Raw genomic sequence first — 14,035 nt, 5'->3', positions numbered from 1 at the left:
CAGTGGATAAACTAAAGAGTCAGGGGCCCTCCGTCGAGGAACGAGACGAACTTTAACTTCGCCACCCTTGTTGGGGGAACTGTTTGAAAAGCATGTTGATTAGATGCTTACTTACTCACTCCCCGTAACCTGCAGTGCCAAGAGGGAAAAAAAACACACACACACGCTGTTGTGGGGCCTTGATCTGTAATTAAAAAATGTGACGTGATGGATGGGGGCCCTTTGCATTCAGTAGGAGGGGGGTGGAGGGGGTGGGGGGTGTAAACTGGCCTCGGAACAGTGGGTATAGAGCCCGCTTACTTCATCCCCATCACGGTGGTTGGAGAACCAGTTAGTCCAATGTGATGTCTACTCCACTGAGCTTTGCTTGCTTTTTTGCGTGCGTTGCTGCGCTATTAGTCCCCCGTTCCAACCCCCTCAAGCCTGGATTTAATACTTTCAGTTTCAGCATTGTTTCTCGTCGCCGGAAAATAGCACGATCTACAAGCTCGCGGCGCGTCCCGTCGGGACGCGCTGTGAGCTTGTAGATCGTGCTATTTTCAGCACGTACAGTAGCTAAGTGTAAAATCAGTCGCCAGCATCAGTCCCATCCTGTTAGTTCAGTCAATTGGGCTGAACTTGATGTGACAATTGGATCGCTGCGCGTACACACACACACACACATGCACACGCATGCACTCTCTCCTCATTTCTCATAGTAGCCAACCCCAATTTTTGCGCGCATCGGCGTGTGATTCTATTTGTGATTTGACAAACCACACAGCTTCATGCTCATGCAGTTCTCTCCCCCTGTGTTGCTGTGCGCTAAGCGTTTAGTGTCATCATCGCTGTCTCTTACAACCCTTTGAAGACGGAAGCATAAAGCTCTGCTGAGACCTCAGCAAATTGTAAAAGTCGACCACAATCGATGAAATGTAAAACTGACTTGAGATCGGTTTCATTCCTTATTTTCTTTTCTTTCTTTTCTTTTTTTTGTTGGAGGGGGTCAACTCCCTCCTCTCGCTCTTACTGTATCTACTTGAATTCAACCGTTTTTGCATTTTTATGACTGTCTGTATTAAGCTTCTGTTGTTTCAGCGGATCGGGACCATGGACAATGGGCAGTGTGGGTTCCAACTGTGGCTTTTTGGGTGCAAAAGAATCACATTTCAGTGTGAGAGTTGGACTGCTTTGTTTTGACTGTCTACGGGGGCCGTGTGTCCGCAGAAAGCCAGCGCCTGTCTGTCTGTCTGTCTGTCATTCATTTGTTTGTATGATAAAGACTGTCTGTCATGCATTTGTTTGCATGATATTAAGACGCGCTGCAGTGCTGCTCTTCCCAGCGCTGCTCTTCCCAGCGCCTGAGCATCGCGCTTCAATGCGCTCTACGCCCAGCGTTTTCTTGGCGCCCTGGGGCGCTTCAAGCTGAAAAAAATTTGAGTTTACGTTTTGGAGAGAAGCTCTGCTAGTCGCCGTCTCTTTTGATCCTCCTGTCTGTGTGTGACAACCCGCTCGTTTACGACCCGACGTTGAATCGTTAACCACAACTGCGAGAAGTCCGTGTTTACGTTGTTGCGGCTAAGCTATTTGTGCTAATTATAACGAAGATGACAGGACATTTATGAGCACAGCAACAGTTGGTCGTTTCCAACGTTGCGGGCGTCAATAAACACTCCAATGCGAGCGCTCTGGACATGATAATTCAAAGCGCTCCTCCTCATTAAACGTTTTCTGCGGACACGTATACCTTCTTTGGCCCCCCCAAAAAGCCTCTATGTAGATCATGTACCAAGCTTACATTGTCCCTCCAGCCTACTCCAGTACAGTACATGGCACAACAAGTCCTTTGGTGAAATACTGAGGTGTCTTAACTTTAGATTTGACATAATTATAACCACAGTCAGTCCGTAGCCATGTTTTGAGCGAAGAGCACATGTAGAAAAAAAGAAAAACGTTCCATTGTACCAGAGCTCCCTGAGTTCCTGCTGTTTGTACATAAGAAGTCGTTTCAGTGGAGTTCTCTACAGTATGGTTACATAACATACAGTACAGTACAAGTACAGTAGGCCAGAGCACAAGCTTCTATAAACGTGGGGTCATGGACGTACGGTAGTTCCTTCTCTTTTTTTCTTTTCTTACCAAGAAGAAAAAGAAAGCCTTATCATTAACTGTTCACTTTGTCAAATATTTATTTGATATAATGGTCCTGGTTTAGTTTTTGTTCTTTTTTTTTTAGAAGAAGAAAAAAATACAATTATGATTCTATTTTGTAACTTTTGTTTTTGGTTTTATTTATTTATTTATTTATTTGAGATATCTAGCTAATATAATAACCAATGAGATGTTGTTTACTCGGCAAGCCAATGTTACTGTATGATATTGTCGTATGTTTTTATTAATTTATTTTCTTCTTTTTTTAAATGGTCAGTTTTTTGGTGCTTTTTTTAATTTGCTTTTAGTATATCTGGTATGTGTGGGGTGCTATTTGATACTGATGTCCGACTAGTTCAGTTAGACATGAACGTTCTAGACCCACGACTAGTTTTAAGTTTACACTGATTCCCCTCTTATAAGCTCGGTTTATGCTTTGTCGTAAGTCGTAAGACGCCAGCTAGGGTTGGGTATCGAAACTAGGATTCAAGTATAGGAACCGAATCCAAATTGCCGGGTACCGGGTACCCATACAAAAATGAAGGACTCGAATCGGAATTGATAAAAACCAGTAATTGCTCCTATAAAAAAAGCATAGAACAAGCTGTAGCTGCTATTGTGTTCTCGTGGAATCAACTGGAGGTTACTATTCATTACAGGTGACAATAATTGATGAAACATTAGTTTACAGAGTTATACACTGTAAAAATATATATAATATATTCAAAGATTTGCACAAATGTTCACGATATTTGAAAAATAGCAGATCTACAAGCTCGCTATTAGCTTGTAGAACAGGAACCGGATTAGGCAGGGTCCTGACGATACCCATCAACCCTATCGACAACGGCGTATGACAGACTATAAATCTGGCGTTACCCATCCCATCCCATCCCATCACCCCACCCATCCCCTCCACCCCAAACCCCCCCCCCCCCCCCTTATAGCGACAGTGGAGTGATCCACCCTACAGTAAAATGGGCCTTAGGACATTTTGGAGGCGATCTAGACGTAATAGAAGCCGAGTAGTTGTAAGTCTACGGCAAGCTGTGCACAGTTACCAATTAGTTTGCTGCGATGACGAGGAAGGAAAGCACACGGTAGCCAAGTGTATTTTTATTTTTAACTTCGACGACAAAGAGCTACACGTTGAACTGATCGACCCTCTAAAAAGTTACTTGTTTTAAAAAGAAAAAGAAAACCTGAAAAATATCCTGACAATATGAAATAAATCTATGTGTGGTTCGATAGTCTTGACGATTTGTGACATATATAAAAAGAAAATATGTTATTCCTTAAAGTCATACTGTGTAGCGATTCGTTTTTGGCGACGCCCCCCCTCTGGCGACGTCCCGTCATTACAGCGTTTATCTAGAGACGCGGAACCGCACCGCTCAATGAGGAGTGCTGCAGGGTCCTAGTGCCCCCCAACACGTTGTCGGAAACAGTATTTATTAACCGTTTTTAAAAAAAAAGGATAAAAATACATTTCGGCCCCCCGACACTCACGATTAAAACGTGTGTTTATATTGCGTGGAGAAGTTGTCAAAAAGCACATTTGTACGTGGAATGGCTATTGTGGAAAATATACCAGTGACAGATTATATAAAAAAAACTACTTTTGTTTCATTGAAAAAAGTTATGCAGTATGACTTTAAACTTTTCTGATGGATATTGTGTCAAGAGAAATATAAAAAGGCACAAAGAGGACGACTATTGCTCTGCCTGTGAGGGCCCTCGCACCAATGTACCTGTACTTTCCTTTCAACCAATGGATGTAGATATTGTATCTTCTCTTTGTATTAAAAACAGGATGATTGGATAGACGGCACAGTGGGTCCTACCGTGATTCATTCCACATGTTTTGATTTTAATTGTCTATTTCTTGCATTTACTTGGATTCTTTTTGTGTGTATTTACCTGTTCAAACACGAGCGCTACGTGTATACTAGTCTAGTGGACTACTGTCTAGGGTTATAGGCCATGGTTCTCAAAGTCCAGGGGTCCTTGAGGGGGTCCCCAGCACAAACATCTGTTTAACCACTTAAACCCCTATACTGTATATATCAGCTATTTGAAAATAGCCGATCTATAAGCTCACACCGTGTGGTGAGCTTGTAGATCCGATGTGTGTGTGTGTGTGTGTGTGTGTGTGTGTGTGTGTGTGTGTGTGTGTGTGTGTGTGTGTGTGTGTGTGTGTGTGTGTGTGTGTGTGTGTGTGTGTGTACATATGTAAGTATATATGTATGTGTGTGCGTGTGCGTGTGTGTGTATATATATATAATACATATTAATTAGGGGGTCCTTGACATTAAAAAGGATTTCAATAATTGTGTTGTATCAGTACAGTTGATGCTTCCATCATACAGTACAATGTTAAACGTTTAACACCAAAGATTTGCTAATATGTACAAGAAGTCATGGACAAGTCTTGCCACAGACACGTTTGTCCATGTACCATACCTAGCTGGCATGTACGGACTCATTGATGACCCCTGGTGGTCGGCCTGTTCTGAGGCCTGAAAGAGGCTATTCTCTCTACGTCCACAGGGTGGAGCCAGCCTTTGCAGTTCTGCACATTTGCACAGTTATCCACCTTGTTAAGTTACACTGGTCAGTGACTGTAACCTTTGTAGAGAAGAGATAGCATATTATAGACCTTAATGCAGCAGCACTGCTACTACTGTACACTGTGTTGGGGGAAATAATAACATGTTGGTGTCTTGTCATCAGTTAGAAGGCACACTTAATGGTCTGATAATGGATTTTATAAAGGCATGGAGGAGAAGGGTCACATTTACCATGATGTATTGTAGCTGCAGCTGGGCTCTTTAAGCAGGGCAGCTGCACAAGCAGAGACAATGGTTCATAGTATCTAGGTTACAGATCAATAAATAGATCATTAACATGTCTTGGACAAGGAAGCTCTGTAGAGACAGATAGGAAACCGGTTTACATTCTTAATAACACCACGCTCCCAAAGAGCCCTTTAAGAGCGGAACAGGAATACGCTTTTTAAATTATGTATTATTGTTATAAGCTCATACAGTGTTGTTCTGAGCTACAGCAGCTCATGCGGTTGTCATAGAGACCAGAGGCACTTAATTGTTCCTCCCCATTGTTCACCTAATTAAGAATCAGATAGTCTGCTGTAAATCTTTTTTTCCAGCCCTCTGGGTTTGTGACCTGGTAGGCAGGTTTATGAACTGTCCACTGTCCAGGAATGGTGCCATTTTATAATGAGCATTAGGTGAGGACCAATTAAGAGAGATAAGGTTGAAAATGGGTGAAGTGGTCCTTCAAATTTACATTGCTCACAATTGTTCTATTATTTGATAGGCCTTGACGTCTTTTTCTTCTACTGTAATGTAAATGTGTCACCAACGCTCTATTATTTGGTAGGCCTTGACGTCTTTTTCTTCTACTGTAATGTAAATGCGTCGCCAACGCTCTATTATTTGGTAGGCCTTGATGTCTTTTTCTTCTGTATTGTAAATGCGTCACCAATTGTACTCTGTCTCCCTCCCTGTCTCTCGAGTAGTGTAGCACATTGGTTCTAACAGTGGGGTCTCCAGCAAAATGTAGCATCAAAATATTTTAAGCAGTATGTTGTGTTGGCTATTCAAAAATAGCAGATCTACAAGCTCAAGCTTGTATCTGCTAAAAAATAAATAAATTATTGAATAATTTTGAATTATGTTTACACCTTCTTCTCTCCTGGGGGTCCCTCCCTGGCAAAAAAAATATTTTCAGATGGGGGTCCGCGGCCAAATACATATCATTTTGGGGGTCCTTGACACAGAAAAGTTTGAGAAGCACTTGTGTAGCAGACAGACACACAACAAGGTGCATCATCATAGGATGAGTGTCCTTCCTGCAGGCTGTGGTGATGATGACGCCCCCTGCTGTTAGAGACAGCTGCTTACACCTGCAGACAGCCAGCACTCAGGAGGAGCACGCATGTGGTCGTGTTTTCCTCTCTCTTCTACTCTGACAAACTCCTGAGTGTTCCTTTAACTCTCTCCCATGAAGGGTCCATTTTGTTACACTCTCTGTTGTCTCTGGGTTAAATGTACACTGGGGATTTTACAGAGTGAGTACCACCCATAGAGTTAAAAATAAGGTACCACCCTTGTGTCATTGTGTGTCTCTGTCTCAGATAATCTACTGCTTTACAATTTACACTTCACAATGTAGGCATTTATCAGACACTCTTTATCCAGAGTGACTTACAGTAAGCAAGGTAAACACATACATCAAATGCAGAGAGACAGTGTAGTAGTGCCTGAGTAAACTAGGATCATAGGTAAATCAAGAACCTGTCTAAACAGTATAATAATCTGTACATTGAAACTATAGGATGCCAGGTCAACAAATGAACCTAACAAAACGTTTTTACCTTTGCATAAGACTGCATGGTCTTAAGATACTGTCTGGAGAATACATTCAAACCAGGAACCAGTGGTGTTCACTCAAGTACGATTTGGAGGTACTTTGACTTTACTTGAGTACAGTGGTGGAAAGTAACTAAGTACATTTACTTAAGTACTGTACTTAAGTACAATTTTGAGGTATTTGTACTTTACTTGAGTATGTCCAATTTCCAATACTTTTACTTCTACTCCACTACATCTCAGAGGCAAATATTGTACTTTTACTCCACTACAATTATTTGAAAACTTTAGTTACTAGTTACTTTTTAGATATAAATGATGATATTATGAAACATACATTAACCACTTTAGCCCCGTTTTATACCTAGGCTATTTGAAAATAGCCGATCTACAAGCTCACAACACGGCGCATCGCGACGCGTTGTGAGCTTGTAGATCTTCTATTTTCAAACATTTTAGTACTTTTACTTTTGGTAATTTAAGTACATTTTGATGCCAATACTTTTGTACTTTTACTCAAGTAGATTTTGAATTCTGGACTTTTACTTGTAACAGAGTATTTCTATATTGCAGTATTGGTACTGTTACTTAAGTAAAGAAGTTGAGTACTTTTTCCACCACTGCTTGAGTATGTAAAATTGTCAATACTTTTATACTTCTACTCCACTACAGCTCAGAGGCAAATATTGTTCTTTTTACTTACTAACCTAGACTTAGTTCCTTGGCTTCCATTCTTGTTGGGACTTTGGGCGACGAGCCCCCTCCATCTGCTCCGGTCCCTGCATGCATGGCGACCCTTCCAGCTGACACCCATCTCGTTAAAGGTAATCCTTAAACGTCTTGTCCTTTTTACTTCACTACAATTATTTGACAGCTTTAGTTACTAGTTGCTTTGTGAATTTAGATCATTATCATAAAACATACTCCATACATGAACCAATTAAGCCCTATTTCAAACTTTTGAAAATAGCAGATCTACAAAGCTCACAACACGTCACATCGCAATGTCAAAAGTTAGAATTTTTCTTCCACCAAAACCATGTTGATATACATTGCTTAATGAAGCTCATCGTTGTGTCCATCGTGTGACAGTATTGTGTATAGATGACAGACGGTAGGCTACAGTAGATATGTGTTGGAACAGGCCCTGTAACATTAAACCTTTTTGTTTGTTCATTCAGTGTCTATCTCTCACCTATAGGAAGCCCTGTTAGTTCATAATGCATGTTTGTTCTGTCAATATGGTAACAGGAGGTAACCCTACAACCCTGTATGACATAATGAGGAACCATCATATTAAACCCTACTGTCTGACACAATAAGCCATCATATGTCAGCCTAATGTATGTCACAATGAACCGTCACATTCTAGATAGAAGACACGGTACAGTCAGCAGGTGGAATGTCACCGTGAAAAGCCTCACGCATGATGCACTACATATGGATGCTGTCGGACAGCAGTGGTGGAAAAAGTACTTGAATGTTTTACTTAAGTAAAAGTATCAACACTGCAATGTAGAAGTACTCCGTTACAAGTAAAAGTCCAGAATTCAAAATTTACTTGAGTAAAAGTACAAAAGTATTGGTATCAAAATGTACTTAAAGTACCAAAAGTCGCATCGCGACGCATTATGAGCTTGTAGATCGGCTATTTTCAAATAGCCTAGGTATAAAATAGGGCTAAAGTGGTTAATGTATGTTTTATAATGTAATGTTTTATATCTGCAAAGTAACTAGTAACTAAAGTTTCAAGTAATTGTAGTGGAGTAAGAGTACAATATTTGCCTCTGAGATGTAGTGGAGTAGAAGTAAAAGTATAGGCAATTGGAAATACTCCAGTAAAGTAAAAGTAGCTCAAAATTGTACTTAAGTGCAGTACTTGAGTAAATCTACTTAGTTACTTTACTCCACTGATGGAATGTCACCGTGAAAAGCCTCACGCATGATGCACTACATATCGTTGCTGTTGGACTGAAACCTCTCATCTCCATATTCTAGCTTTTCTGCTATAAGCACATCGGTTATTCACTTTTAATGAGTTTGTTATAGGTGTTAACGTGTGACAGGTTATTATGACAGGTGGCCCGGTGCACACAGAAAGCCGTCAGACACTTCTAAAGATTCATGTATAAATAATTTTGGCACCTATAGACTCTTAGTCTTATGTCAGTCTTATGCCTGGCTTATATTAGGTTGTTGTGCTGTGTGGAAGAAGTACTCACATGTTTTACTTAAGTAAAAGTATCAATACCCTATTGTAGAAATGCTCCATTACAAGTACAAGTACAAGTACAAGTACAAGTACAAGTACAAGTACAAGTACAAACTCAAACTCAAAACATTTTTGAGTAAAAGCGCAAAAGTATTGGCATCAAAATATACTTAAAGTACCAACGGTAAAAGTACTCAATTATGCAGAATGTAACAGATCTACAAGCTCACAGCGCGTTGCATTGTTTGCGACGCCTTGTGAGCTTGTAGATGTGCTAATTTCAAATTTGCCAAAGTATATGCAGTATATATATATGTCTGAAGTGGTTTCATAATAATAATCAAAATCTACAAAGTAACTAGTAACTAAAGTTTTCAAATAATCATAGTGGAGTAAAAAGTACAATATTTGCCTTTGAGATGTAGTGGAGTAAAAGTATTGACAATTGGAAATACTCCAGTAAAGTAAAAAGATACCTCAAAATTGTACTAAAGTACAGTACTTGAGTAAAATATAGTTACTTTTCACTACCTGTGTCGCACACCGAAAATAGCCAGTCTGCACGTGTAGCCGATCTTGTAGATCTGCTATTTTCGGCGCAGGACACAGACGCGCGTAACTAAGTATAAATCACCCTTTTCGTAAGTGACTGACAGCCTGGCATTTGTGAGTGAAAAGGCATCAGTCATCCTCATCCTCCTCTCACACTGACTCACCACTTCTTCATTCTTGGACATGTCAGCTTACATCAGCTAAAAACCAAGCGCTGATCTAGCTGATTACACTGTCTGTCTGCAGTGGTGGAATAAGAACTCACATTTATTACTTAAGTAAAGGTATTAATACCATAATGAATAAATGATTGAATTAATGTCTTTATTGCAGACTCAAGATCCATAGAAAAACACAATTACATACAACAATAAACATAAATAAAAAACAAATGAACAATGTTAGACAGGCCATTTGTGACAGTTATAAATACAGGCTTTTAAGCCAATGTCTCCTATGGCTAGAGGAGTATCTAGTGCAGCTCTTCACAGGGTTACTTATGCTGACAATGATGCTATTCACAGACTCATCCAAGACACATGAATCTATGCATTAAGTTCCAAAGAACAGCTTGAAAAGTGTTGAATCTTGCAGCCACAAACATTTCACTCGCACTGCACAATCTACGCCTTTTGAGTAAGATTCTCACACGCTGCCCCGCGTCAGCCCTCGGGTGTATGTAAACACAGACGTCAATGACGTGTGATATTTCCCTAGGTACATAGTAGGGTCTTAAGGCCCATGCATGTGTAGTGTCCGTAAGACCAGTGGGCAGACAGCATGTGCGGAGGTGGAGACAAATTTGCCGCCTTTTGTCCGTCGACTATTCCATCCGTCCGCCTGCGGATTGAACTCGACGTGCGTTCACCGCACCTTAGTAAAAAGTACCCTTGGCGACCTTTGTCAACTGTAGGGGCAGTAGTGAGAAAAGAAAGAGTATAGGTGGAAGTGACGTCGTGCATCGACGTGGGTAGAAAAATATAAACTCGGAACCAGCATGAGAGACGCTCACATAGCAACACTTAACGACAACAACGAGATTCGAAGAACAACTTTGCGAACTAGTCCGTGGATATCAATGGCTCTATGACTGTACAAGCCCTGACCACAAGAACAAAAACAAAGTCCAGAACAGCTGGGAGGATATCGCCCAGTCTTTAAATTCGGACGCAAAAACGGTTTCGAGTACATGGATAAACGTACAAGATCGTTTCACGCGAAAGTATAAAAAGTATAATGAATCGAGGCGTAGTGGTGCTGGCACCGACAACACCGGTGTCCCGCAAATCCTCACGGATCTGGCATGACTGAAGAAGACCTTCACACAGTGTCATTTGATATGCTTTTTATTGGTGCTGTGACTGATCACATGAAAGCCTCTGTCCGTCTCTCTATTGTCAAATATAGAATAGGATAGGAGTTTTAGACACCATACGGGTCTTCAAAACAATAGCGACGATTAACGTCAGGGTGAACATGGCCAAATAATAACTTTGAGTAGAAACTAGCTTTGAGGAAGCAAGCTAGCATGTAGGCTAGCATGTATCCTAGCTGTCCTGTTACTGAGCAAAACAAACGCAATAAAAGTCACTAAACCTGACTCCCCAAACTAGACAAAAACTAAAACTTGAGTTTCACCCCCTACTGCACTGTGCTATATTATTTATGTGTGTGTTGGTTATGTATGTCTGTACACTGCCAGAGCAAACACAGACACGGTGGAGTCTTTCACCCATTCTACACCAGCAGATACACACAGGAGACATCTCACTGAGAAGATCCAAAATACCTATAAAACAATAGCGGGTGGCCGTAGTTTATGACGACTCGCGACGATAGATTTGTCCGCTGTTTGTGTTAGTTGGTTATATGTTCTTGGTGCTTCGTGGAATCTCAACTGCAGGGCTGGCAAACAAAATTCTGCACTAATTGACCCGCATTTCTAACAGTAACCAACATCAGTAGCAGACGCAGAGTTGGTTCAGGGTCTCTCCCCTTAAAGAGAGTGGCGTAGTCACTTCGATTTATCCAAAAGTATTATTAGTGTCCAATGTCCATTGGGTCACATTTGCGTTGCATTGTGGGGGAGCTACATACCCTCGCAACTGCCCTCTAGCGGATGAATACGTATATAGGCCTCTTGGTCTTGATTAAAACATAAGAAAACGTATCAGACTATACTAGGAGGCAGTGTTCATTTTGTTGACTGAGACTAAAAGACTAAGATTTTGATATTTGGTCAACTAAGACTAGACTAAGACTAAACAATTTCAGAAGACTAGAATAGGAGTAAAACTAAATGGTGTGTTATTCAAAAGACTAAAGGTCCTTACACACCGGGGCGATTTTTTCGTGCGAATAATACGCTTTTTTAAAAAACCTTATAAAGTCAATGCAAGCGTACATGGCGCGAAAAAGCGGAAAAGCGAAGCGAAAAAGCGTCTTTTAATTATTCGGAACGAGTCCGAATTTTGCGTATATTCGCCACATTCGCCGGTGTGTAAGGACCTTAAGACTAAAGGCGGTTACACACCGGCGAATATGCGAATATACGCAAAATTTGGACTCGTTCCGAATAATTAAAAGACGCTTTTTTCGCTCCGCGAAACTGGTGTGGAAGCTTGCATTGACTTTATAAGGTTTTTAAAAAAAACGTATTATTCGCATGAAAAAAATCGCCCCGTGTGTAAGGACCTTAAGCCTAAATCAGAATTTGCTGTCAAAATGAACACTGCTAGGAGGAGTAAAAAACGTACGACCGTTCCTCACCCCCTGACGTACCTGACAACCTGTCTACGGACACCTTGTATGGGCCTTTAGACTAACAGCTAACTGGAGCAGACGATCTCTTACAGTACAGTATAGCACGTACAGCGCTTTTATCCAAGGAGCTTTACACTGATGTGCATTACATTCACCCATTCACACACACACATTCACACACACACATTCACACACACACACATTCACACACCGACGGCAGAGGAAACCATGCAAGGCACCAACCTGTTCATCGGGAGCAATTAGGGGTTCAGTGTCTTGCTCAAGGACACTTAGACACTAACTTAGTGGTTTAATGGGAAAAACCATGTTGAGAACCAGTGGTCTACAGCAGTGGTTCTTAAACTTTTTCATGTCAAGGACCCCCAAATTGACGCTTATTAGCCCGCGGACCCCCATTTCAAAAGATATGCCAGGGACCCCCATAAGAGAAGATTTTTCACTGCCAGCTACCAGTGATTCTCAACCATTTTAATTTCAAGAGGACCCCCAGTTTGACATGCATTAGGCTACGGACCCCCATTTAATGGCATTTCTATCTCTGGGACCCCAATTTATATTGTAAAATCAATGTTAATGTAACTCTGCGAGTGTACAAATGGAACCAAATGGACCCGTTAGGGTCCATTTGGTTCCATTTGTACACTCTCAGAGTTATAGACCCACAAGGGTCCATTTGGTTCCTAACTATCCTCCATTTAGCTGGGGACCCCCTGGAACCCCCTCAGGTACCCCTGGGGGTCCCCAGACCCCACTTTGAGAACCAATGGTCTACAGCGCTGTTTGATTTTGAACAGTGGTATAAAACTAAACAACGGTGCTAAAAGTGTAACTGCTGACACCAGTTTGCAGAAAACAAACAGCCTGTGACTCTGTGTAGTTTTAAAAGGATTCAATCGATGCACAAAACCAGATTAATTAGGGGAAGCAGTAAGCACTTTATTGCACATTATTGCGTAAGTTATTTGTTTTGGCAGCGATGCAAATATGTACCAAGAAGCTGTTCCTCATAGCAGACACTCTCTGATGTCTATCTGTGTGTGTGTGTGTGTGTGTGTGTGTGTGTGTGTGTGTGTGTGTGTGTGTGTGTGTGTGTGTGTGTGTGTGTGTGTGTGTGTGTGTGTGTGTGTGTGTGTGTGTGTGTGTGTGTGTGTGTGTGTGTGTGTGTGTGTGTGTGTCAGTGGTGGAAGAAGTAGGTGCACTAGGACAGAAGTCAAACTATAAATAGAGTCCTAGAGCACACTGGATCATCTTTGATTGATTGATTGAATACTTTATTAGTCAGAAATGCAAATGTAAACAGCAGGAGGTGCAGTCAGACATTAAGGCTACAAGGATAACACAAAGAAGTCCTGGGGACTATGTATTCAACTCATCCACATACTGTAGCATACATACATGTCATTAACAAATACAAACACTATAGGCTATGTACAAAAGAGAACACGTTTACCTCCCCTTGTGGTCTCCTGATAGATGTTTTTCAGGCCAACTTTGAAAGAAATCAGTGATACACATCCTTTTAATGGATGCTGTCAGGGCATTCCACATTTTGGTGGCAGAGCGTATAGGAATGAGAATTTTCCCATGTTTGTTCCACATTTGGGTGATGTGAGGGTATTAGGGCACTGAGGGCAATATGTCTCTTTGACTTGGGCTCCAAACGTCACATACAGTGGAAGAAAAATACATGTGAAAGCTTTAGCATGATCCAGAGTGCAGACTTATGCATGTCAGGATTATGCCTGATTCTTACTTGGTTACATGTCGGCGTCGTGCACAGAAAATAGCAGATCTAAAAGCCTACAACGTAAGGTGCTGTGACATTTTGTAAGTTTGTAGATCTGCTTTTTTTCCCCCCTGGAAATGGCATAATTTGTAAAAAAGCAAAAAAAAAAATGCATTAATAAAATCTACATCCTAAAATGCTCGCAATTATTGTAATACAAAAATGTCTAGGTGTGTG

Source organism: Gymnoscopelus braueri, assembly GCF_963280865.1.
Source record: "Gymnoscopelus braueri genome assembly, chromosome: 10".
In the NCBI taxonomy this organism is placed as follows: Eukaryota; Metazoa; Chordata; class Actinopteri; order Myctophiformes; family Myctophidae; genus Gymnoscopelus; species Gymnoscopelus braueri.
This window is presented reverse-complemented; position numbering follows the sequence as displayed.